A 21,192-nucleotide genomic window follows, 5' to 3' on the forward strand; every position below is an offset into this window, starting at 1 on the left:
ACGAACTTCCAGCAAAAAAAAAAAAGAAAAATGGAGGGAGAAATATCAGTGCAGCAAAGGCTGTTGAAAGTAGCCGGGTACGTGTACAATTCTTCAATAATATCTCCTCCAGACTGAAAGAGAGTATTAAGAGCTACGATGAAGTTACCCAGGAGACGTAAAAAGCTTGCAGCACCTGGTATTTCCAGGCGGTCTCACATTCATGTACTAACCAGGTCCTGCCCCGTTTAGCTTCCGAGATCTGACGAGATCGGGCGCGTTCAGTATGGTGTGGCCGCAAGCCGAGATGCCTGGCTGCATGATGTCTCTTAAAGGATGACGGGTATTGACGGAATTTCCAGCAAAAAAAAAAAAAAAAAAAAATAGAAAAATGGAGGGAAAAATATCAGTGCAGCAAAGGGTGTTGAAAGTAGCCGGGTACGTGTACAATTCTTCAATTATATCTCCTCCAGACAGAAAGAGAGAATTAAGAGCTACGATAAAGTTACCCAGGAGATGTAAAACCTTGCAGCACCTGGTATTTCCAGGAGGTCTCCCATCCAAGTACTGACCAGGTCCTGCCCCATTTAGCTTTCGAGATCTTACGAGATCGGGCGCGTTCAGGACGGTGTGGCCACAAGCTGAGAGGCCTGGCTGCATGATGTCTCTTAAAGGTTGGCGGGTATTGACGGAACTTCCAGCAAAAAAAAAAAAAAAAAAAAAAAATGGAGGGAAAAATATCAGTGCAGCAAAGGATGTTGACAGTAGCTGGGTACGTGTACAGTACTTCAATTATATCTCCTCCAGACAGATAGAGAGTATTAAGAGCTACGATAAAGTTACCCAGGAGACGTAAAAGCTTGCAGCACGAGGTATTTCAAGGAGGTCTCACATTCATGTACTGACCAGGTCCTGCCCCGTTTAGCTTCCAAGATCTGACGAGATCGGGCGCGTTCAGGATGGTGTGGCCGCAAGCCGAGATGCCTGGCTGCATGATGTCTCTTAAAGGCTGGCGGGTATTGACGGAACTGCCAGCAAAAAAAAAAAAGAAAAATAGAGGGAAATATACCAGTGCAGCAAAGGGTGTTGAAAGTAGCCGGGTACGTGTACCATTCTTCAATTATATCTCCTGGAGACAGAAAGAGAGTTTTAAGAGCTACGATGAAGTTACCCAGGAGACGTAAAAAGCTTGCAGCACCTGGTATTTCCAGGAGGTCACACATCCAAGTACTGACCAGGCCCTGCCCCGTTTAGCTTCCGAAATCTGATATGATCGGGCGCGTTCAGGACGGTGTGACTACAAGCCAAGAGGCCTGGCTGCATGATGTCTCTTAAAGGCTGGCGGATATTGACGGAACTTCCAGGAAAAAAATAAAATAAAAAGAAAAATGGAGGGAAAAATATCAGTGCAGCAAAGGGTGTTTTAATAGTAGCCTAGTACGTGTACAATTCTTCAATTATATCTCCTAGAGACAGAAAGAGAGTATTAAGAGCTACGATGAAGTTACCCAGGAGACGTAAAAGGCTTGCAGCACCTGGTATTTCTAGGAGGTCTCCCATCCAAGTACTGACCAGGCCCTGCCCCGTTTAGCTTCCGAGATCTGACGAGATCGGGCGCATTCAGGACGGTGTGGCCGCAAGCCGAGAAGCCTGGCTGCATGATGTCTCTTAAAGGTTGGCGGGTATTGACGGAACTTCCAGCAAAAAAAAAAACAAAAAAGAAAAATGGATGGAAAAATATCAGTGCAGCAAAGGGTGTTGACAGTAGCTGGGTACGTGTACAATACTTCAATTATATCTCCTCCAGACAGATAGAGAGTATTAAGAGCTACGATAAAGTTACCCAGGAGACGTAAAAGCTTGAAGCACCAGGTATTTCCAGGAGGTCTCACATTCATGTACCGACCAGGTCCTGCCCCGTTTAGCTTTCAAGATCTGACGAGATCGGGCGAGTTCAGGATGGTGTGGCCGCAAGCCAAGATGCCTGGCTGCATGATGTCTCTTAAAGTCTGGCGGGTATTGACGGAATTTCCAGCAAAAAAAAAAAAAAAAAAATAGAAAAATGGAGGGAAAAATATCAGTGCAGGAAAGGGTGTTGAAAGTAGCCGGGTACGTGTACAATTCTTCAATTATATCTCCTGGAGACAGAAAGAGAGTATTAAGAGCTACGATGAAGTTACCCAGGAGACGAAAAAGCTTGCAGCACCTGGCATTTCCAGGAGGTCACCCATCCAAGTACTGACCAGGCTCTGCCCCGTTTAAATTCCAAGATCTGATGAGATCGGGGGCGTTCAGGACGGTGTGGCTGCAAGCCAAGAGGCTGGGCTGCATGATGTCTCTTAAAGGTTGGTGGGTATTGACGGAACTTCCAGCAAAAAAAAAAAAAAAAAGAAAAATGGATGGGAAAATATCAGTGCAGCAAAGGGTGTTGACAGTAGCTGGGTACGTGTACAATACTTCAATTATGTCTCCTCCAGACAGAAAGAGAGTATTAAGAGCTACGATGAAGTTACCCAGGAGACAAAAAAGCTTGCAGCACCAGGTTTTTCCAGGAGGTCACCCATCCAAGTACTGACCAGGCCCTGCCCCTTTTACCTTCCGAGATCTTACGAGATCGGGCGCATTCAGGACGGTGTGGCCACAAGCCGAGAGGCCTGGCTGCATGATGTCTCTTAAAGGTTGGCGGATATTGACGAACTTCCAGCAAAAAAAAAAAAGAAAAATGGAGGGAAAAATATCAGTGCAGCAAAGGCTGTTGAAAGTAGCCGTGTACGTGTACAATACTTCAATTATATCTCCTCCAGACAGAAAGAGAGTACTAAGAGCTACGATGAAGTTACCCAGAAGACAAAAAAGCTTGCAGCACCAGGTATTTCCAGGAGGTCACCCATCCAAGTACTGACCAGGCCCTGCCCCTTTTACCTTTCAAGATCTGACGATATCGGGTGCGTTCAGGACGGTGTGGCCGAAAGCCAAGAAGCCTGGCTGCATGATGTCTCTTTAGGCTGGTGGGTATTGACGGAACTTCCAGCAAAAAAAAAAAAAAAAAAAGAAAAATGGAGGGAGAAATATCAGTGCAGCAAAGGCTGTTGAAAGTAGCCGGGTACGTGTACAATACTTCAATTATATCTCCTCCAGAGTGAAAGAGAGTATTAAGAGCTACGATGAAGTTACCCAGGGGACGTAAAAAGCTTGCAGCACCTGGCATTTCCAGGAGGTCACCCATCCAAGTACTGACCAGGCCCTGCCCCGTTTAAATTCCAAGATCTGATGAGATCGGGGGCGTTCAGGACGGTGTGGCTGCAAGCCAAGAGGCCGGGCTGCATGATGTCTCTTAATGGTTGGCGGGTTTTGACGGAACATCCAGCAAAAAAAAAAAAGAGAAATGGAGGGAGAAATACCAGTGCAGCAAAGGGTGTTGACAGTAGCTGGATACGTGTACAATACTTCAATTATATCTCCTCCAGACAGATAGAGAGTATTAAGAGCTACGATAAAGTTACACAGGAGACGTAAAAGCTTGCAGCACGAGGTATTTCCAGGAGGTCTCACATTCATGTACTGACCAGGTCCTGCCCCGTTTAGCTTCCGATATCTGACGAGATCCGGCGCGTTCAGGATGGTGTGGCCGCAAGCCGAGATGCCTGGCTGCATGATGTCTCTTAAAGGCTGGCGGGTATTGACGGAACTGCCAGCAAAAAAAAAAAAGAAAAATAGAGGGAAATATACCAGTGCAGCAAAGGGTGTTGAAAGTAGCCGGGTACGTGTACAATTCTTCAATTATATCTCCTGGAGACAGAAAGAGAGTATTAAGAGCTACGATGAAGTTACCCAGGAGACATAAAAAGCTTGCAGCACCTCGTATTTGTAGGAGGTCTCCCATTCAAGTACTGACCAGGCCCTGCCCCGTTTAGCTTCCGAGATCTGACGAGATCGGGCGCATTCAGGACGGTGTGGCCACAAGCCGAAAGGCCTGGCTGCATGATGTCTCTTAAAGGTTGGCGGGTATTGACGGAACTTCCAGCAAAAAAAAAAAAAAAAAAAAGAAAAATGGAGGGAGAAATATCAGTGCAGCAAAGGCTGTTGAAAGTAGCCGGGTACGTGTACAATTCTTCAATAATATCTCCTCCAGACAGATAGAGAGTATTAAGAGCTACGATAAAGTTACCCAGGAGACGTAAAAGCTTGCAGCACGAGGTATTTCAAGGAGGTCTCCCATCCAAGTACTGACCAGGTCATGCCCCGTTTAGCTTTCGAGATCTTACGAGATCGGGCGCGTTCAGGACGGTGTGGCCGCAATACGAGATGCCTGGCTGCATGATGTCTCTTAAAGGCTGGCGGGTATTGACGGAACTGCCAGCAAAAAAAAAAAGAAAAATAGAGGGAAATATACCAGTGCAGCAAAGGGTGTTGAAAGTAGCCGGGTACGTGTACAATTCTTCAATTATATCTCCTGGAGACAGAAAGAGAGTTTTAAGAGCTACGATGAAGTTACCCAGGAGACGTAAAAAGCTTGCAGCACCTGGTATTTCCAGGAGGTCACACATCCAAGTACTGACCAGGCCCTGCCCCGTTTAGCTTCCGAAATCTGATATGATCGGGCGCGTTCAGGACGGTGTGACTACAAGCCAAGAGGCCTGGCTGCATGATGTCTCTTAAAGGCTGGCGGATATTGACGGAACTTCCAGCAAAAAAATAAAATAAAAAGAAAAATGGAGGGAAAAATATCAGTGCAGCAAAGGGTGTTGAAAGTAGCCTAGTACGTGTACAATTCTTAAATTATATCTCCTGGAGACAGAAAGAGAGTATTAAGAGCTACGATGAAGTTACCCAGGAGACGTAAAAGGCTTGCAGCACCTGGTATTTCTAGGAGGTCTCCCATCCCAGTACTGACCAGGCCCTGCCCCGTTTAGCTTCCGAGATCTGACGAGATCTGGCGCATTCAGGACGGTGTGGCCGCAAGCCGAGAGGCCTGGCTGCATGATGTCTCTTAAAGGTTGGCGGGTATTGACGGAACTTCCAGCAAAAAAAAAAAAAAAAAAAAAAAAAAAAAAGAAAAATGGATGGAAAAATATCAGTGCAGCAAAGGATGTTGACAGGAGCTGGGTACGTGTACAGTACTTCAATTATATCTCCTCCAGACTGATAGAGAGTATTAAGAGCTACGATAACGTTACCCAGGAGACTTAAAAGCTTGCAGCACGAGGTATTTCAAGGAGGTCTCACATTCATGTACTGACCAGGTCCTGCCCCATTTAGCTTCCGAGATCTGACGAGATCGGGCGCGTTCAGGATGGTGTGGCCGCAAGCCAAGATGCCTGGCTGCATGATGTCTCTTAAAGGCTGGCGGGTATTGACGGAACTGCCAGCAAAAAAAAAAAAGAAAAATAGAGGGAAATATACCAGTGCAGCAAAGGGTGTTGAAAGTAGCCGGGTACGTGTACAATTCTTCAATTATATCTCCTGGAGACAGAAAGAGAGTTTTAAGAGCTACGATGAAGTTACCCAGGAGACGTAAAAAGCTTGCAGCACCTGGTATTTCCAGGAGGTCACACATCCAAGTACTGACCAGGCCCTGCCCCGTTTAGCTTCCGAAATCTGATATGATCGGGCGCGTTCAGGACGGTGTGACTACAAGCCAAGAGGCCTGGCTGCATGATGTCTCTTAAAGGCTGGCGGATATTGACGGAACTTCCAGCAAAAAAATAAAATAAAAAGAAAAATGGAGGGAAAAATATCAGTGCAGCAAAGGGTTTTGAAAGTAGCCGGGTACGTGTACAATTCTTCAATTATATCTCCTGGAGACAGAAAGAGAGTATTAAGAGCTACGATGAAGTTACCCAGGACACGTAAAAAGCTTGCAGCACCTGGTATTTCTAGGAGGTCAGCCATCCAAGTACTGACCAGGCCCTGCCCCGTTTAGCTTCCGAGATCTTACGAGATCGGGCGCATTCAGGACGGTGTGGCCACAAGCCGAGAGGCCTGGCTGCATGATGTCTCTTAAAGGTTGGCGGGTATTGACGGAACTTCCAGCAAAAAAAAAAAAAAAAAAAAAAAAGAAAAATGGATGGAAAAATATCAGTGCAGCAAAGGCTGTTGAAAGTAGCCGTGTACGTGTACAATACTTCAATTATATCTCCTCCAGACAGAAAGAGAGTACTAAGAGCTACGATGAAGTTACCCAGGAGACAAAAAAGCTTGCAGCACCAGGTATTTCCAGGAGGTCACCCATCCAAGTACTGACCAGGCCCTGCCCCTTTTACCTTCCGAGATCTGACGATATCGGGCGCGTTCAGGACGGTGTGGCCGAAAGCCAAGAGGCCCGCCTGCATGATGTCTCTTTAGGCTGGTGGGTATTGACGGAACTTCCAGCAAAAAAAAAAAAAAAAAAAGAAAAATGGAGGGAGAAATATCAGTGCAGCAAAGGCTGTTGAAAGTAGCCGGGTACGTGTACAATTCTTCAATAATATCTCCTCCAGACTGAAAGAGAGTATTAAGAGCTACGATGAAGTTACCCAGGAGACGTAAAAAGCTTGCAGCACCTGGTATTTCCAGGTGGTCACCCAACCAAGTACTGGCCAGACCCTGCCCCGTTTAGCTTCCGAGATATGATGAGATCAGGCGCGTTAAGGACGGTGTGGCCGCAAGGCAAGAGACCTGGCTGCATGATGTCTCTTAAAGGCTGGCAAGTATTGACGGAACTTCCAGCAAAAAAAAAAAAAAAAAAAATAGAAAAAGGGAGGGAAAAATATCAGTGCAGCAAAGGGTGTTGAAAGTAGCCGGGTACATGTACAATTCTTCAATTATATCTCCTCCAGACAGATAGAGAGTATTAAGAGCTACGATAAAGTTACCCAGGAGACGTAAAAGCTTGCAGCACGAGGTATTTCAAGGAGGTCTCACATTCATGTACTGACCAGGTCCTGCCCCATTTAGCTTCCGAGATCTGACGAGATCGGGCGCGTTCAGGATGGTGTGGCCGCAAGCCAAGATGCCTGGCTGCATGATGTCTCTTAAAGGCTGGCGGGTATTGACGGAACTGCCAGCAAAAAAAAAAAAGAAAAATAGAGGGAAATATACCAGTGCAGCAAAGGGTGTTGAAAGTAGCCGGGTACGTGTACAATTCTTCAATTATATCTCCTGGAGACAGAAAGAGAGTTTTAAGAGCTACGATGAAGTTACCCAGGAGACGTAAAAAGCTTGCAGCACCTGGTATTTCCAGGAGGTCACACATCCAAGTACTGACCAGGCCCTGCCCCGTTTAGCTTCCGAAATCTGATATGATCGGGCGCGTTCAGGACGGTGTGACTACAAGCCAAGAGGCCTGGCTGCATGATGTCTCTTAAAGGCTGGCGGATATTGACGGAACTTCCAGCAAAAAAATAAAATAAAAAGATAAATGGAGGGAAAAATATCAGTGCAGCAAAGGGTGTTGAAAGTAGCCTAGTACGTGTACAATTCTTCAATTATATCTCCTGGAGACAGAAAGAGAGTATTAAGAGCTACGATGAAGTTACCCAGGAGACGTAAAAAGCTTGCAGCACCTGGTATTTCTAGGAGGTCAGCCATCCAAGTACTGACCAGGCCCTGCCCCGTTTAGCTTCCGAGATCTTACGAGATCGGGCGCATTCAGGACGGTGTGGCCACAAGCCGAGAGGCCTGGCTGCATGATGTCTCTTAAAGGTTGGCGGGTATTGACGGAACTTCCAGCAAAAAAAAAAAAAAAAAAAAAAAGAAAAATGGATGGAAAAATATCAGTGCAGCAAAGGCTGTTGAAAGTAGCCGTGTACGTGTACAATACTTCAATTATATCTCCTCCAGACAGAAAGAGAGTACTAAGAGCTACGATGAAGTTACCCAGGAGACAAAAAAGATTGCAGCACCAGGTATTTCCAGGAGGTCACCCATCCAAGTACTGACCAGGCCCTGCCCCTTTTACCTTCCGAGATCTGACGATATCGGGCGCGTTCAGGACGGTGTGGCCGAAAGCCGAGAGGCCCGCCTGCATGATGTCTCTTTAGGCTGGTGGGTATTGACGGAACTTCCAGCAAAAAAAAAAAAAAAAAAAGAAAAATGGAGGGAGAAATATCAGTGCAGCAAAGGCTGTTGAAAGTAGCCGGGTACGTGTACAATTCTTCAATAATATCTCCTCCAGACTGAAAGAGAGTATTAAGAGCTACGATGAAGTTACCCAGGAGACGTAAAAAGCTTGCAGCACCTGGTATTTCCAGGTGGTCACCCAACCAAGTACTGGCCAGACCCTGCCCCGTTTAGCTTCCGAGATATGATGAGATCGGGCGCATTCAGGACGGTGTGGCCGCAAGCCGAGATGCCTGGCTGCATGATGTCTCTTAAAGGTTGGCGGGTATTGACGGAACTTCCAGCAAAAAAAAAAAAAAAAAATAGAAAAATGGATGGAAAAATATCAGTGCAGCAAAGGGTGTTGACAGTAGCTGGGTACGTGTACAATACTTCAATTATATCTCCTCCAGACAGATAGAGAGTATTAAGAGCTACGATAAAGTTACCCAGGAGACGTAAAAGCTTGCAGCACCAGGTATTTCCAGGAGGTCTCACATTCATGTACCGACCAGGTCCTGCCCCGTTTAGCTTCCAAGATCTGACGAGATCGGGCGCGTTCAGGACGGTGTGGCCGCAAGCCGAGAGGCCTGGCTGCATGATGTCTCTTAAAGGCTGGCGGGTATTGACGGAACTTCCAGCAAAAAAAAAAAAAAAAAAAATGGAAAATGGAGGGAAAAATATCAGTGCAGCAAAGGCTGTTGAAAGTAGCCGGGTACGTGTACAATACTTCAATTATATCTCCTCCAGACAGATAGAGAGTATTAAGAGCTACGATGAAGTTTCCCAGGAGACGTAAAATGCTTGCAGCACCAGGTATTTCCAGGAGGTCTCCCATCCAAGTACTGACGATGCCCTGCCCCGTTTAGCTTCCGAGATCTGACGAGATCGGGCGTGTTCAGGACGGTGTGGCCGCAAGCCAAGAGGCCTGGCTGCATGATGTCTCTTAAAGGCTGGCGGGTATTGACAGAACTTCCAGCAAAAAATAAAAAATAAATAAATAGAAAAATGGAGGGAAAAATATCAGTGCAGGACAGGGTGTTGACAGTAGCCGGGTACATGTACAATTCTTCAATTATATCTCCTCCAGACTGAATGAGAGTATTAAGAGCTACGCTGAAGTTACCCAGGAGATGTAAAAAGCTTGCAGCACCTTGTATTTCCAGGAGGTCTCCCATCCAAGTACTGACCAGGCCCTGTCCCGTTTAGCTTCCGAGATCTGACGAGATCAGGCGCATTCAGGACGGTGTGGCCACAAGCCGAAAGGCCTGGCTGCATGATGTCTCTTAAAGGTTGGCGGATATTGACGGAACTTCCAGCAAAAAAAAAATATAAAAAAAGAAAAAAGAAAAATGGATGGAAAAATATCAGTGCAGCAAAGGGTGTTGACAGTAGCTGGATACGTGTACAATACTTCAATTATATCTCCTGCAGACTGAAAGAGAATATTAAGAGCTACGATAAAGTTACCCAGGAGACGTAAAAGCTTGCAGCACCTGGTATTTCCAGGAGGTCTCACATTCAAGTACTGACCAGGTCCTGCCCCGTTTAGCTTCCGAGATCTGACGATATCATGCGCATTCAGGACGGTGTGGCCGAAAGCCGAGAGGCCCAGCTGCATGATGTCTCTTTAAGGTTGGCGGGTATTGACGGAACTGCCAGCAAAAAAAAAAAAGAAAAATAGAGGGAAATATACCAGTGCAGCAAAGGGTGTTGAAAGTAGCCGGGTACGTGTACAATTCTTCAATTATATCTCCTGGAGACAGAAAGAGAGTTTTAAGAGCTACGATGAAGTTACCCAGGAGACGTAAAAAGCTTGCAGCACCTGGTATTTCCAGGAGGTCACACATCCAAGTACTGACCAGGCCCTGCCCCGTTTAGCTTCCGAAATCTGATATGATCGGGCGCGTTCAGGACGGTGTGACTACAAGCCAAGAGGCCTGGCTGCATGATGTCTCTTAAAGGCTGGCGGATATTGACGGAACTTCCAGCAAAAAAATAAAATAAAAAGAAAAATGGAGGGAAAATATCAGTGCAGCAAAGGGTGTTGAAAGTAGCCTAGTACGTGTACAATTCTTCAATTATATCTCCTGGACACAGAAAGAGAGTATTAAGAGCTACGATGAAGTTACCCAGGAGATGTAAAAGGCTTTCAGCACCTGGTATTTCCAGGAGGTCACCCATCCAAGTACTGACCAGGCCCTGCCCCGTTAGCTTCCGAGATCAGATGAGATCGGGCGCGTTCAGGACGGTGTGGCCGCAAGCCGAGAGGCCTGGCTGCATGATGTCTCTTAAAGGCTGGCGGGTATTGACGGAACTTCCAGCAAAAAAAAAAAAAAAAAAAAAGGAAAATGGAGGGAAAAATATCAGTGCAGCAAAGGCTGTTGAAAGTAGCCGGGTATGTGTACAATACTTCAATTATATCTCCTCCAGACAGATAGAGAGTATTAAGAGCTACGATGAAGTTACCCAGGAGACGTAAAAAGCTTGCAGCACCTGGTATTTCTAGGAGGTCTCCCATCCAAGTACTGACCAGGCCCTGCCCCGTTTAGCTTCCGAGATCTGACGAGATCGGGCGCATTCAGGACGGTGTGGCCACAAGCCGAAAGGCCTGGCTGCATGATGTCTCTTAAAGGTTGGCGGGTATTGACGGAACTTCCAGCAAAAAAAAAAAAAAAAAAAAATAGAAAAATGGAGGGAAAAATATCAGTGCAGGAAAGGGTGTTGAAAGTAGCCGGGTACGTGTACAATTCTTCAATTATATGTCCTGGAGACAGAAAGAGAGTATTAAGAGCTACGATAAAGTTACCCAGGAGACGTAAAAAGCTTGCAGCACCTGGTATTTCCAGGAGGTCTCACATTCAAGTACTGACCAGGTCCTGCCCCGTTTAGCTTCCGAGATCTGACGATATCATGCGCATTCAGGACGGTGTGGCCGAAAGCCGAGAGGCCCAGCTGCATGATGTCTCTTTAAGGTTGGCGGGTATTGACGGAACTGCCAGCAAAAAAAAAAAAGAAAAATAGAGGGAAATATACCAGTGCAGCAAAGGGTGTTGAAAGTAGCCGGGTACGTGTACAATTCTTCAATTATATCTCCTGGAGACAGAAAGAGAGTTTTAAGAGCTACGATGAAGTTACCCAGGAGACGTAAAAAGCTTGCAGCACCTGGTATTTCCAGGAGGTCACACATCCAAGTACTGACCAGGCCCTGCCCCGTTTAGCTTCCGAAATCTGATATGATCGGGCGCGTTCAGGACGGTGTGACTACAAGCCAAGAGGCCTGGCTGCATGATGTCTCTTAAAGGCTGGCGGATATTGACGGAACTTCCAGCAAAAAAATAAAATAACAAGAAAAATGGAGGGAAAATATCAGTGCAGCAAAGGGTGTTGAAAGTAGCCTAGTACGTGTACAATTCTTCAATTATATCTCCTGGACACAGAAAGAGAGTATTAAGAGCTACGATGAAGTTACCCAGGAGACGTAAAAAGCTTGCAGCACCTGGTATTTCTAGGAGGTCTCCCATCCAAGTACTGACCAGGCCCTGCCCCGTTAGCTTCCGAGATCTGACGAGATCGGGCGCGTTCAGGATGGTGTGGCCGCAAGCCGAGATTCCTGGCTGCATGACGTCTCTTAAAGGCTGGCGGGTATTGACGGAACTGCCAGCAAAAAAAAAAAAGAAAAATAGAGGGAAATATACCAGTGCAGCAAAGGGTGTTGAAAGTAGCCGGGTACGTGTACAATTCTTCAATTATATCTCCTGGAGACAGAAAGAGAGTATTAAGAGCTACGATGAAGTTACCCAGGAGACGTAAAAAGCTTGCAGCACCTGGTATTTCTAGGAGGTCTCCCATCCAAGTACTGACCAGGCCCTGCCCCGTTTAGCTTCCGAGATCTGACGAGATCGGGCGCATTCAGGACGGTGTGGCCACAAGCCGAGATGCCTGGCTGCATGATGTCTCTTAAAGGTTGGCGGGTATTGACGGAACTTCCAGCAAAAAAAAAAAAAAAAAAAAATAGAAAAATGGAGGGAAAAATATCAGTGCAGGAAAGGGTGTTGAAAGTAGCCGGGTACGTGTACAATTCTTCAATTATATCTCCTGGAGACAGAAAGAGAGTATTAAGAGCTACGATGAAGTTACCCAGGAGACGTAAAAAGCTTGCAGCACCTGGTATTTCTAGGAGGTCTCCCATCCAAGTACTGACGAGGCCCTGCCCCGTTTAGCTTCCGAGATCTGACGAGATCGGGCGTGTTCAGGACGGTGTGGCCGCAAGCCAAGAGGCCTGGCTGCATGATGTCTCTTAAAGGCTGGCGGGTATTGACAGAACTTCCAGCAAAAAATAAAAAATAAATAAATAGAAAAATGGAGGGAAAAATATCAGTGCAGGACAGGGTGTTGAAAGTAGCCGGGTACATGTACAATTCTTCAATTATATCTCCTCCAGACTGAATGAGAGTATTAAGAGCTACGCTGAAGTTACCCAGGAGATGTAAAAAGCTTGCAGCACCTGGTATTTCCAGGAGGTCTCACATTCAAGTACTGACCAGGTCCTGCCCCGTTTAGCTTCCGAAATCGGACGATATCATGCGCATTCAGGACGGTGTGGCCGAAAGCCGAGAGGCCCAGCTGCATGATGTCTCTTTAAGGCTGACGGGTATTGACGGAACTTCCAGCAAAAGAAAAAAGAAAAAAGAAAAATGGAGGGAAAAATATCAGTGCAGCAAAGGGTTTTGAAAGTAGCCGGGTACGTGTACAATTCTTCAATAATATCTCCTACAGACTGAAAGAGAGTATTAAGAGCTATGATGAAGTTACCCAGGAGACGTAAAAAGCTTGCAGCACCTGGTATTTCTAGGAGGTCTCCCATCCAAGTACTGACCAGGCCCTGCCCCGTTAGCTTCCGAGATCTGACGAGATCGGGCGCGTTCAGGATGGTGTGGCCGCAAGCCGAGATGCCTGGCTGCATGATGTCTCTTAAAGGCTGGCGGGTATTGACGGAACTGCCAGCAAAAAAAAAAATGAAAAATAGAGGGAAATATACCAGTGCAGCAAAGGGTGTTGAAAGTAGCCGGGTACGTGTACAATTCTTCAATTATATCTCCTGGAGACAGAAAGAGAGTATTAAGAGCTACGATGAAGTTACCCAGGAGACGTAAAAAGCTTGCAGCACCTGGTATTTCCAGGAGGTCACCCATCCAAGTACTGACGAGGCCCTGCCCCGTTTAGCTTCCGAGATCTGACGAGATCGGGCGCATTCAGGACGGTGTGGCCACAAGCCGAAAGGCCTGGCTGCATGATGTCTCTTAAAGGTTGGCGGGTATTGACGGAACTTCCAGCAAAAAAAAAAAAAAAAAATAGAAAAAAGAAAAATGGATGGAAAAATATCAGTGCAGCAAAGGGTGTTGACAGTAGCTGGATACGTGTGCAATACTTCAATTATATCTCCTCCAGACAGAGAGAGAGTATTAAGAGCTACGATAAAGTTACCCAGGAGACGTAAAAGCTTGCAGAACTAGGTATTTCCAGGAGGTCTCACTTTCATGTACTGACCAGGTCCTGCCCCGTTTAGCTTCCGAGATCTGACGAGATCGGGCGCGTTCAGGATGGTGTGGCCGCAAGCCGAGATGCCTGGCTGCATGATGTCTCTTAAAGGCTGGCGGGTATTGACGGAACTGCCAGCAAAAAAAAAAATGAAAAATAGAGGGAAATATACCAGTGCAGCAAAGGGTGTTGAAAGTAGCCGGGTACGTGTACAATTCTTCAATTATATCTCCTGGAGACAGAAAGAGAGTATTAAGAGCTACGATGAAGTTACCCAGGAGACGTAAAAAGCTTGCAGCACCTGGTATTTCCAGGAGGTCACCCATCCAAGTACTGACGAGGCCCTGCCCCGTTTAGCTTCCGAGATCTGACGAGATCGGGCGTGTTCAGGACGGTGTGGCCACAAGCCAAGAGGCCGGGCTGCATGATGTCTCTTAAAGGCTGGCGGGTATTGACAGAACTTCCAGCAAAAAATAAAAAATAAATAAATAGAAAAATGGAGGGAAAAATATCAGTGCAGGACAGGGTGTTGAAAGTAGCCGGGTACATGTACAATTCTTCAATTATATCTCCTCCAGACTGAATGAGAGTATTAAGAGCTACGCTGAAGTTACCCAGGAGATGTAAAAAGCTTTCAGCACCTGGTATTTCCAGGAGGTCACCCATCCAATTACTGACCAGGCCCTGCCCAGTTTTTCTTCCGAGATCTGACGAGATCTTGCGTATTCAGGATGGTGTGGCCGCAAGCCGAGATGCCTGGCTGCATGATGTCTCTTAAAGGCTGGCGGGTATTGACGGAACTGCCAGCAAAAAAAAAAATGAAAAATAGAGGGAAATATACCAGTGCAGCAAAGGGTGTTGAAAGTAGCCGGGTACGTGTACAATTCTTCAATTATATCTCCTGGAGACAGAAAGAGAGTATTAAGAGCTACGATGAAGTTACCCAGGAGACGTAAAAAGCTTGCAGCACCTGGTATTTCCAGGAGGTCACCCATCCAAGTACTGACGAGGCCCTGCCCCGTTTAGCTTCCGAGATCTGACGAGATCGGGCGCATTCAGGACGGTGTGGCCACAAGCCGAAAGGCCTGGCTGCATGATGTCTCTTAAAGGTTGGCGGGTATTGACGGAACTTCCAGCAAAAAAAAAAAAAAAAAATAGAAAAAAGAAAAATGGATGGAAAAATATCAGTGCAGCAAAGGGTGTTGACAGTAGCTGGATACGTGTGCAATACTTCAATTATATCTCCTCCAGACAGAGAGAGAGTATTAAGAGCTACGATAAAGTTACCCAGGAGACGTAAAAGCTTGCAGAACTAGGTATTTCCAGGAGGTCTCACTTTCATGTACTGACCAGGTCCTGCCCCGTTTAGCTTCCGAGATCTGACGAGATCGGGCGCGTTCAGGATGGTGTGGCCGCAAGCCGAGATGCCTGGCTGCATGATGTCTCTTAAAGGCTGGCGGGTATTGACGGAACTGCCAGCAAAAAAAAAAATGAAAAATAGAGGGAAATATACCAGTGCAGCAAAGGGTGTTGAAAGTAGCCGGGTACGTGTACAATTCTTCAATTATATCTCCTGGAGTCAGAAAGAGAGTATTAAGAGCTACGATGAAGTTACCCAGGAGACGTAAAAAGCTTGCAGCACCTGGTATTTCCAGGAGGTCACCCATCCAAGTACTGACGAGGCCCTGCCCCGTTTAGCTTCCGAGATCTGACGAGATCGGGCGTGTTCAGGACGGTGTGGCCACAAGCCAAGAGGCCGGGCTGCATGATGTCTCTTAAAGGCTGGCGGGTATTGACAGAACTTCCAGCAAAAAATAAAAAATAAATAAATAGAAAAATGGAGGGAAAAATATCAGTGCAGGACAGGGTGTTGAAAGTAGCCGGGTACATGTACAATTCTTCAATTATATCTCCTCCAGACTGAATGAGAGTATTAAGAGCTACGCTGAAGTTACCCAGGAGATGTAAAAAGCTTTCAGCACCTGGTATTTCCAGGAGGTCACCCATCCAATTACTGACCAGGCCCTGCCCAGTTTTTCTTCCGAGATCTGACGAGATCTTGCGTATTCAGGATGGTGTGGCCGCAAGCCGAGATGCCTGGCTGCATGATGTCTCTTAAAGGCTGGCGGGTATTGACGGAACTGCCAGCAAAAAAAAAAATGAAAAATAGAGGGAAATATACCAGTGCAGCAAAGGGTGTTGAAAGTAGCCGGGTACGTGTACAATTCTTCAATTATATCTCCTGGAGACAGAAAGAGAGTATTAAGAGCTACGATGAAGTTACCCAGGAGACGTAAAAAGCTTGCAGCACCTGGTATTTCCAGGAGGTCACCCATCCAAGTACTGACGAGGCCCTGCCCCGTTTAGCTTCCGAGATCTGACGAGATCGGGCGCATTCAGGACGGTGTGGCCACAAGCCGAAAGGCCTGGCTGCATGATGTCTCTTAAAGGTTGGCGGGTATTGACGGAACTTCCAGCAAAAAAAAAAAAAAAAAATAGAAAAAAGAAAAATGGATGGAAAAATATCAGTGCAGCAAAGGGTGTTGACAGTAGCTGGATACGTGTGCAATACTTCAATTATATCTCCTCCAGACAGAGAGAGAGTATTAAGAGCTACGATAAAGTTACCCAGGAGACGTAAAAGCTTGCAGAACTAGGTATTTCCAGGAGGTCTCACTTTCATGTACTGACCAGGTCCTGCCCCGTTTAGCTTCCGAGATCTGACGAGATCGGGCGCGTTCAGGATGGTGTGGCCGCAAGCCGAGATGCCTGGCTGCATGATGTCTCTTAAAGGCTGGCGGGTATTGACGGAACTGCCAGCAAAAAAAAAAAAGAAAAATAGAGGGAAATATACCAGTGCAGCAAAGGGTGTTGAAAGTAGCCGGGTACGTGTACAATTCTTCAATTATATCTCCTGGAGACAGAAAGAGAGTATTAAGAGCTACGATGAAGTTACCCAGGAGACGTAAAAAGCTTGCAGCACCTGGTATTTCCAGGAGGTCACCCATCCAAGTACTGACGAGGCCCTGCCCCGTTTAGCTTCCGAGATCTGACGAGATCGGGCGCATTCAGGACGGTGTGGCCACAAGCCGAAAGGCCTGGCTGCATGATGTCTCTTAAAGGTTGGCGGGTATTGACGGAACTTCCAGCAAAAAATAAAAAATAAATAAATAGAAAAATGGAGGAAAAAATATCAGTGCAGGACAGGGTGTTGAAAGTAGCCGGGTACATGTACAATTCTTCAATTATATCTCCTCCAGACTGAATGAGAGTATTAAGAGCTACGCTGAAGTTACCCAGGAGATGTAAAAAGCTTTCAGCACCTGGTATTTCCAGGAGGTCACCCATCCAATTACTGACCAGGCCCTGCCCAGTTTTTCTTCCGAGATCTGACGAGATCTTGCGTATTCAGGATGGTGTGGCCGCAAGCCGAGATGCCTGGCTGCATGATGTCTCTTAAAGGCTGGCGGGTATTGACGGAACTGCCAGCAAAAAAAAAAATGAAAAATAGAGGGAAATATACCAGTGCAGCAAAGGGTGTTGAAAGTAGCCGGGTACGTGTACAATTCTTCAATTATATCTCCTGGAGACAGAAAGAGAGTATTAAGAGCTACGATGAAGTTACCCAGGAGACGTAAAAAGCTTGCAGCACCTGGTATTTCCAGGAGGTCACCCATCCAAGTACTGACGAGGCCCTGCCCCGTTTAGCTTCCGAGATCTGACGAGATCGGGCGCATTCAGGACGGTGTGGCCACAAGCCGAAAGGCCTGGCTGCATGATGTCTCTTAAAGGTTGGCGGGTATTGACGGAACTTCCAGCAAAAAAAAAAAAAAAAAATAGAAAAAAGAAAAATGGATGGAAAAATATCAGTGCAGCAAAGGGTGTTGACAGTAGCTGGATACGTGTGCAATACTTCAATTATATCTCCTCCAGACAGAGAGAGAGTATTAAGAGCTACGATAAAGTTACCCAGGAGACGTAAAAGCTTGCAGAACTAGGTATTTCCAGGAGGTCTCACTTTCATGTACTGACCAGGTCCTGCCCCGTTTAGCTTCCGAGATCTGACGAGATCGGGCGCGTTCAGGATGGTGTGGCCGCAAGCCGAGATGCCTGGCTGCATGATGTCTCTTAAAGGCTGGCGGGTATTGACGGAACTGCCAGCAAAAAAAAAAATGAAAAATAGAGGGAAATATACCAGTGCAGCAAAGGGTGTTGAAAGTAGCCGGGTACGTGTACAATTCTTCAATTATATCTCCTGGAGTCAGAAAGAGAGTATTAAGAGCTACGATGAAGTTACCCAGGAGACGTAAAAAGCTTGCAGCACCTGGTATTTCCAGGAGGTCACCCATCCAAGTACTGACGAGGCCCTGCCCCGTTTAGCTTCCGAGATCTGACGAGATCGGGCGTGTTCAGGACGGTGTGGCCACAAGCCAAGAGGCCGGGCTGCATGATGTCTCTTAAAGGCTGGCGGGTATTGACAGAACTTCCAGCAAAAAATAAAAAATAAATAAATAGAAAAATGGAGGGAAAAATATCAGTGCAGGACAGGGTGTTGAAAGTAGCCGGGTACATGTACAATTCTTCAATTATATCTCCTCCAGACTGAATGAGAGTATTAAGAGCTACGCTGAAGTTACCCAGGAGATGTAAAAAGCTTTCAGCACCTGGTATTTCCAGGAGGTCACCCATCCAATTACTGACCAGGCCCTGCCCAGTTTTTCTTCCGAGATCTGACGAGATCTTGCGTATTCAGGATGGTGTGGCCGCAAGCCGAGATGCCTGGCTGCATGATGTCTCTTAAAGGCTGGCGGGTATTGACGGAACTGCCAGCAAAAAAAAAAATGAAAAATAGAGGGAAATATACCAGTGCAGCAAAGGGTGTTGAAAGTAGCCGGGTACGTGTACAATTCTTCAATTATATCTCCTGGAGACAGAAAGAGAGTATTAAGAGCTACGATGAAGTTACCCAGGAGACGTAAAAAGCTTGCAGCACCTGGTATTTCCAGGAGGTCACCCATCCAAGTACTGACGAGGCCCTGCCCCGTTTAGCTTCCGAGATCTGACGAGATCGGGCGCATTCAGGACGGTGTGGCCACAAGCCGAAAGGCCTGGCTGCATGATGTCTCTTAAAGGTTGGCGGGTATTGACGGAACTTCCAGCAAAAAAAAAAAAAAAAAATAGAAAAAAGAAAAATGGATGGAAAAATATCAGTGCAGCAAAGGGTGTTGACAGTAGCTGGATACGTGTGCAATACTTCAATTATATCTCCTCCAGACAGAGAGAGAGTATTAAGAGCTACGATAAAGTTACCCAGGAGACGTAAAAGCTTGCAGAACTAGGTATTTCCAGGAGGTCTCACTTTCATGTACTGACCAGGTCCTGCCCCGTTTAGCTTCCGAGATCTGACGAGATCGGGCGCGTTCAGGATGGTGTGGCCGCAAGCCGAGATGCCTGGCTGCATGATGTCTCTTAAAGGCTGGCGGGTATTGACGGAACTGCCAGCAAAAAAAAAAAAGAAAAATAGAGGGAAATATACCAGTGCAGCAAAGGGTGTTGAAAGTAGCCGGGTACGTGTACAATTCTTCAATTATATCTCCTGGAGACAGAAAGAGAGTATTAAGAGCTACGATGAAGTTACCCAGGAGACGTAAAAAGCTTGCAGCACCTGGTATTTCCAGGAGGTCACCCATCCAAGTACTGACGAGGCCCTGCCCCGTTTAGCTTCCGAGATCTGACGAGATCGGGCGCATTCAGGACGGTGTGGCCACAAGCCGAAAGGCCTGGCTGCATGATGTCTCTTAAAGGTTGGCGGGTATTGACGGAACTTCCAGCAAAAAATAAAAAATAAATAAATAGAAAAATGGAGGGAAAAATATCAGTGCAGGACAGGGTGTTGAAAGTAGCCGGGTACATGTACAATTCTTCAATTATATCTCCTCCAGACTGAATGAGAGTATTAAGAGCTACGCTGAAGTTACCCAGGAGATGTAAAAAGCTTTCAGCACCTGGTATTTCCAGGAGGTCACCCATCCAATTACTGACCAGGCCCTGCCCAGTTTTTCTTCCGAGATCTGACGAGATCTTGCGTATTCAGGATGGTGTGGCCGCAAGCCGAGATGCCTGGCTGCATGATGTCTCTTAAAGGCTGGCGGGTATTGACGGAACTGCCAGCAAAAAAAAAAATGAAAAATAGAGGGAAATATACCAGTGCAGCAAAGGGTGTTGAAAGTAGCCGGGTACGTGTACAATTCTTCAATTATATCTCCTGGAGACAGAAAGAGAGTATTAAGAGCTACGATGAAGTTACCCAGGAGACGTAAAAAGCTTGCAGCACCTGGTATTTCCAGGAGGTCACCCATCCAAGTACTGACGAGGCCCTGCCCCGTTTAGCTTCCGAGATCTGACGAGATCGGGCGCATTCAGGACGGTGTGGCCACAAGCCGAAAGGCCTGGCTGCATGATGTCTCTTAAAGGTTGGCGGGTATTGACGGAACTTCCAGCAAAAAAAAAAAAAAAAAATAGAAAAAAGAAAAATGGATGGAAAAATATCAGTGCAGCAAAGGGTGTTGACAGTAGCTGGATACGTGTGCAATACTTCAATTATATCTCCTCCAGACAGAGAGAGAGTATTAAGAGCTACGATAAAGTTACCCAGGAGACGTAAAAGCTTGCAGAACTAGGTATTTCCAGGAGGTCTCACTTTCATGTACTGACCAGGTCCTGCCCCGTTTAGCTTCCGAGATCTGACGAGATCGGGCGCGTTCAGGATGGTGTGGCCGCAAGCCGAGATGCCTGGCTGCATGATGTCTCTTAAAGGCTGGCGGGTATTGACGGAACTGCCAGCAAAAAAAAAAATGAAAAATAGAGGGAAATATACCAGTGCAGCAAAGGGTGTTGAAAGTAGCCGGGTACGTGTACAATTCTTCAATTATATCTCCTGGAGTCAGAAAGAGAGTATTAAGAGCTACGATGAAGTTACCCAGGAGACGTAAAAAGCTTGCAGCACCTGGTATTTCCAGGAGGTCACCCATCCAAGTACTGACGAGGCCCTGCCCCGTTTAGCTTCCGAGATCTGACGAGATCGGGCGTGTTCAGGACGGTGTGGCCACAAGCCAAGAGGCCGGGCTGCATGATGTCTCTTAAAGGCTGGCGGGTATTGACAGAACTTCCAGCAAAAAATAAAAAATAAATAAATAGAAAAATGGAGGGAAAAATATCAGTGCAGGACAGGGTGTTGAAAGTAGCCGGGTACATGTACAATTCTTCAATTATATCTCCTCCAGACTGAATGAGAGTATTAAGAGCTACGCTGAAGTTACCCAGGAGATGTAAAAAGCTTTCAGCACCTGGTATTTCCAGGAGGTCACCCATCCAATTACTGACCAGGCCCTGCCCAGTTTTTCTTCCGAGATCTGACGAGATCTTGCGTATTCAGGATGGTGTGGCCGCAAGCCGAGATGCCTGGCTGCATGATGTCTCTTAAAGGCTGGCGGGTATTGACGGAACTGCCAGCAAAAAAAAAAATGAAAAATAGAGGGAAATATACCAGTGCAGCAAAGGGTGTTGAAAGTAGCCGGGTACGTGTACAATTCT

General features: G+C 46.4%; 17 non-coding genes and 45 pseudogenes across 17 annotated transcripts; all 62 read right to left on the reverse strand.

Annotated features, from left to right (window-relative positions):
- Nucleotides 1-163: 163 nt before the first annotated feature.
- On the reverse strand, nt 164-282 carry LOC136721103 (uncharacterized; annotated as a pseudogene).
- A 220-nt stretch (nt 283-502) lies between these two features.
- LOC136721101 (uncharacterized) lies at nt 503-621 on the reverse strand (annotated as a pseudogene).
- A 215-nt stretch (nt 622-836) lies between these two features.
- Nucleotides 837-955, reverse strand: LOC136721168 (uncharacterized; annotated as a pseudogene).
- A 210-nt stretch (nt 956-1,165) lies between these two features.
- On the reverse strand, nt 1,166-1,284 carry LOC136721091 (uncharacterized; annotated as a pseudogene).
- Nucleotides 1,285-1,502: 218 nt separating this feature from the next.
- On the reverse strand, nt 1,503-1,621 carry LOC136721230 (5S ribosomal RNA). The gene has a single exon (XR_010805859.1). It is a non-coding gene; the product is annotated as a 5S ribosomal RNA (ribosomal RNA).
- Nucleotides 1,622-1,836: 215 nt separating this feature from the next.
- LOC136721204 (uncharacterized) lies at nt 1,837-1,955 on the reverse strand (annotated as a pseudogene).
- A 218-nt stretch (nt 1,956-2,173) lies between these two features.
- On the reverse strand, nt 2,174-2,292 carry LOC136721079 (uncharacterized; annotated as a pseudogene).
- A 214-nt stretch (nt 2,293-2,506) lies between these two features.
- Nucleotides 2,507-2,625, reverse strand: LOC136721048 (uncharacterized; annotated as a pseudogene).
- Nucleotides 2,626-2,833: 208 nt separating this feature from the next.
- On the reverse strand, nt 2,834-2,952 carry LOC136721158 (uncharacterized; annotated as a pseudogene).
- Nucleotides 2,953-3,168: 216 nt separating this feature from the next.
- On the reverse strand, nt 3,169-3,287 carry LOC136721038 (uncharacterized; annotated as a pseudogene).
- A 209-nt stretch (nt 3,288-3,496) lies between these two features.
- Nucleotides 3,497-3,615, reverse strand: LOC136721191 (uncharacterized; annotated as a pseudogene).
- Nucleotides 3,616-3,825: 210 nt separating this feature from the next.
- On the reverse strand, nt 3,826-3,944 carry LOC136721073 (uncharacterized; annotated as a pseudogene).
- Nucleotides 3,945-4,161: 217 nt separating this feature from the next.
- LOC136721182 (uncharacterized) lies at nt 4,162-4,280 on the reverse strand (annotated as a pseudogene).
- A 209-nt stretch (nt 4,281-4,489) lies between these two features.
- On the reverse strand, nt 4,490-4,608 carry LOC136721092 (uncharacterized; annotated as a pseudogene).
- A 216-nt stretch (nt 4,609-4,824) lies between these two features.
- On the reverse strand, nt 4,825-4,943 carry LOC136721220 (5S ribosomal RNA). Its single transcript, XR_010805850.1, has one exon. It is a non-coding gene; the product is annotated as a 5S ribosomal RNA (ribosomal RNA).
- A 227-nt stretch (nt 4,944-5,170) lies between these two features.
- Nucleotides 5,171-5,289, reverse strand: LOC136721164 (uncharacterized; annotated as a pseudogene).
- Nucleotides 5,290-5,499: 210 nt separating this feature from the next.
- Nucleotides 5,500-5,618, reverse strand: LOC136721093 (uncharacterized; annotated as a pseudogene).
- A 216-nt stretch (nt 5,619-5,834) lies between these two features.
- Nucleotides 5,835-5,953, reverse strand: LOC136721033 (uncharacterized; annotated as a pseudogene).
- A 221-nt stretch (nt 5,954-6,174) lies between these two features.
- LOC136721114 (uncharacterized) lies at nt 6,175-6,293 on the reverse strand (annotated as a pseudogene).
- A 216-nt stretch (nt 6,294-6,509) lies between these two features.
- On the reverse strand, nt 6,510-6,628 carry LOC136721123 (uncharacterized; annotated as a pseudogene).
- Nucleotides 6,629-6,847: 219 nt separating this feature from the next.
- On the reverse strand, nt 6,848-6,966 carry LOC136721165 (uncharacterized; annotated as a pseudogene).
- A 210-nt stretch (nt 6,967-7,176) lies between these two features.
- Nucleotides 7,177-7,295, reverse strand: LOC136721096 (uncharacterized; annotated as a pseudogene).
- Nucleotides 7,296-7,511: 216 nt separating this feature from the next.
- On the reverse strand, nt 7,512-7,630 carry LOC136721035 (uncharacterized; annotated as a pseudogene).
- Nucleotides 7,631-7,850: 220 nt separating this feature from the next.
- Nucleotides 7,851-7,969, reverse strand: LOC136721135 (uncharacterized; annotated as a pseudogene).
- Nucleotides 7,970-8,185: 216 nt separating this feature from the next.
- On the reverse strand, nt 8,186-8,304 carry LOC136721059 (uncharacterized; annotated as a pseudogene).
- A 217-nt stretch (nt 8,305-8,521) lies between these two features.
- LOC136721124 (uncharacterized) lies at nt 8,522-8,640 on the reverse strand (annotated as a pseudogene).
- Nucleotides 8,641-8,859: 219 nt separating this feature from the next.
- LOC136721076 (uncharacterized) lies at nt 8,860-8,978 on the reverse strand (annotated as a pseudogene).
- A 221-nt stretch (nt 8,979-9,199) lies between these two features.
- On the reverse strand, nt 9,200-9,318 carry LOC136721246 (5S ribosomal RNA). Its single transcript, XR_010805874.1, has one exon. It is a non-coding gene; the product is annotated as a 5S ribosomal RNA (ribosomal RNA).
- A 224-nt stretch (nt 9,319-9,542) lies between these two features.
- LOC136721192 (uncharacterized) lies at nt 9,543-9,661 on the reverse strand (annotated as a pseudogene).
- Nucleotides 9,662-9,871: 210 nt separating this feature from the next.
- Nucleotides 9,872-9,990, reverse strand: LOC136721097 (uncharacterized; annotated as a pseudogene).
- A 215-nt stretch (nt 9,991-10,205) lies between these two features.
- LOC136721056 (uncharacterized) lies at nt 10,206-10,323 on the reverse strand (annotated as a pseudogene).
- Nucleotides 10,324-10,542: 219 nt separating this feature from the next.
- LOC136721082 (5S ribosomal RNA) lies at nt 10,543-10,661 on the reverse strand. The gene has a single exon (XR_010805828.1). It is a non-coding gene; the product is annotated as a 5S ribosomal RNA (ribosomal RNA).
- Nucleotides 10,662-10,882: 221 nt separating this feature from the next.
- LOC136721195 (uncharacterized) lies at nt 10,883-11,001 on the reverse strand (annotated as a pseudogene).
- A 210-nt stretch (nt 11,002-11,211) lies between these two features.
- On the reverse strand, nt 11,212-11,330 carry LOC136721098 (uncharacterized; annotated as a pseudogene).
- Nucleotides 11,331-11,545: 215 nt separating this feature from the next.
- On the reverse strand, nt 11,546-11,663 carry LOC136721027 (uncharacterized; annotated as a pseudogene).
- A 210-nt stretch (nt 11,664-11,873) lies between these two features.
- On the reverse strand, nt 11,874-11,992 carry LOC136721095 (5S ribosomal RNA). Its single transcript, XR_010805829.1, has one exon. It is a non-coding gene; the product is annotated as a 5S ribosomal RNA (ribosomal RNA).
- A 221-nt stretch (nt 11,993-12,213) lies between these two features.
- LOC136721051 (uncharacterized) lies at nt 12,214-12,332 on the reverse strand (annotated as a pseudogene).
- A 556-nt stretch (nt 12,333-12,888) lies between these two features.
- LOC136721029 (uncharacterized) lies at nt 12,889-13,006 on the reverse strand (annotated as a pseudogene).
- A 210-nt stretch (nt 13,007-13,216) lies between these two features.
- On the reverse strand, nt 13,217-13,335 carry LOC136721228 (5S ribosomal RNA). The gene has a single exon (XR_010805857.1). It is a non-coding gene; the product is annotated as a 5S ribosomal RNA (ribosomal RNA).
- A 224-nt stretch (nt 13,336-13,559) lies between these two features.
- Nucleotides 13,560-13,678, reverse strand: LOC136721170 (uncharacterized; annotated as a pseudogene).
- Nucleotides 13,679-13,888: 210 nt separating this feature from the next.
- On the reverse strand, nt 13,889-14,007 carry LOC136721016 (5S ribosomal RNA). The gene has a single exon (XR_010805814.1). It is a non-coding gene; the product is annotated as a 5S ribosomal RNA (ribosomal RNA).
- A 221-nt stretch (nt 14,008-14,228) lies between these two features.
- LOC136721128 (uncharacterized) lies at nt 14,229-14,347 on the reverse strand (annotated as a pseudogene).
- A 210-nt stretch (nt 14,348-14,557) lies between these two features.
- LOC136721229 (5S ribosomal RNA) lies at nt 14,558-14,676 on the reverse strand. Its single transcript, XR_010805858.1, has one exon. It is a non-coding gene; the product is annotated as a 5S ribosomal RNA (ribosomal RNA).
- A 224-nt stretch (nt 14,677-14,900) lies between these two features.
- Nucleotides 14,901-15,019, reverse strand: LOC136721171 (uncharacterized; annotated as a pseudogene).
- A 210-nt stretch (nt 15,020-15,229) lies between these two features.
- Nucleotides 15,230-15,348, reverse strand: LOC136721018 (5S ribosomal RNA). The gene has a single exon (XR_010805815.1). It is a non-coding gene; the product is annotated as a 5S ribosomal RNA (ribosomal RNA).
- Nucleotides 15,349-15,569: 221 nt separating this feature from the next.
- LOC136721129 (uncharacterized) lies at nt 15,570-15,688 on the reverse strand (annotated as a pseudogene).
- A 210-nt stretch (nt 15,689-15,898) lies between these two features.
- LOC136721231 (5S ribosomal RNA) lies at nt 15,899-16,017 on the reverse strand. The gene has a single exon (XR_010805860.1). It is a non-coding gene; the product is annotated as a 5S ribosomal RNA (ribosomal RNA).
- Nucleotides 16,018-16,241: 224 nt separating this feature from the next.
- On the reverse strand, nt 16,242-16,360 carry LOC136721173 (uncharacterized; annotated as a pseudogene).
- Nucleotides 16,361-16,570: 210 nt separating this feature from the next.
- Nucleotides 16,571-16,689, reverse strand: LOC136721232 (5S ribosomal RNA). The gene has a single exon (XR_010805861.1). It is a non-coding gene; the product is annotated as a 5S ribosomal RNA (ribosomal RNA).
- Nucleotides 16,690-16,910: 221 nt separating this feature from the next.
- On the reverse strand, nt 16,911-17,029 carry LOC136721130 (uncharacterized; annotated as a pseudogene).
- Nucleotides 17,030-17,239: 210 nt separating this feature from the next.
- LOC136721233 (5S ribosomal RNA) lies at nt 17,240-17,358 on the reverse strand. Its single transcript, XR_010805862.1, has one exon. It is a non-coding gene; the product is annotated as a 5S ribosomal RNA (ribosomal RNA).
- A 224-nt stretch (nt 17,359-17,582) lies between these two features.
- Nucleotides 17,583-17,701, reverse strand: LOC136721174 (uncharacterized; annotated as a pseudogene).
- A 210-nt stretch (nt 17,702-17,911) lies between these two features.
- On the reverse strand, nt 17,912-18,030 carry LOC136721019 (5S ribosomal RNA). Its single transcript, XR_010805816.1, has one exon. It is a non-coding gene; the product is annotated as a 5S ribosomal RNA (ribosomal RNA).
- A 221-nt stretch (nt 18,031-18,251) lies between these two features.
- On the reverse strand, nt 18,252-18,370 carry LOC136721132 (uncharacterized; annotated as a pseudogene).
- Nucleotides 18,371-18,580: 210 nt separating this feature from the next.
- Nucleotides 18,581-18,699, reverse strand: LOC136721234 (5S ribosomal RNA). Its single transcript, XR_010805863.1, has one exon. It is a non-coding gene; the product is annotated as a 5S ribosomal RNA (ribosomal RNA).
- Nucleotides 18,700-18,923: 224 nt separating this feature from the next.
- LOC136721175 (uncharacterized) lies at nt 18,924-19,042 on the reverse strand (annotated as a pseudogene).
- Nucleotides 19,043-19,252: 210 nt separating this feature from the next.
- Nucleotides 19,253-19,371, reverse strand: LOC136721235 (5S ribosomal RNA). Its single transcript, XR_010805864.1, has one exon. It is a non-coding gene; the product is annotated as a 5S ribosomal RNA (ribosomal RNA).
- A 221-nt stretch (nt 19,372-19,592) lies between these two features.
- Nucleotides 19,593-19,711, reverse strand: LOC136721133 (uncharacterized; annotated as a pseudogene).
- Nucleotides 19,712-19,921: 210 nt separating this feature from the next.
- On the reverse strand, nt 19,922-20,040 carry LOC136721236 (5S ribosomal RNA). Its single transcript, XR_010805865.1, has one exon. It is a non-coding gene; the product is annotated as a 5S ribosomal RNA (ribosomal RNA).
- Nucleotides 20,041-20,264: 224 nt separating this feature from the next.
- LOC136721176 (uncharacterized) lies at nt 20,265-20,383 on the reverse strand (annotated as a pseudogene).
- Nucleotides 20,384-20,593: 210 nt separating this feature from the next.
- LOC136721020 (5S ribosomal RNA) lies at nt 20,594-20,712 on the reverse strand. The gene has a single exon (XR_010805817.1). It is a non-coding gene; the product is annotated as a 5S ribosomal RNA (ribosomal RNA).
- Nucleotides 20,713-20,933: 221 nt separating this feature from the next.
- On the reverse strand, nt 20,934-21,052 carry LOC136721134 (uncharacterized; annotated as a pseudogene).
- Nucleotides 21,053-21,192: the final 140 nt, after the last annotated feature.

Source organism: Amia ocellicauda, unplaced genomic scaffold (genome assembly GCF_036373705.1).
Source record: "Amia ocellicauda isolate fAmiCal2 unplaced genomic scaffold, fAmiCal2.hap1 HAP1_SCAFFOLD_111, whole genome shotgun sequence".
NCBI lineage: Eukaryota > Metazoa > Chordata > Actinopteri > Amiiformes > Amiidae > Amia > Amia ocellicauda.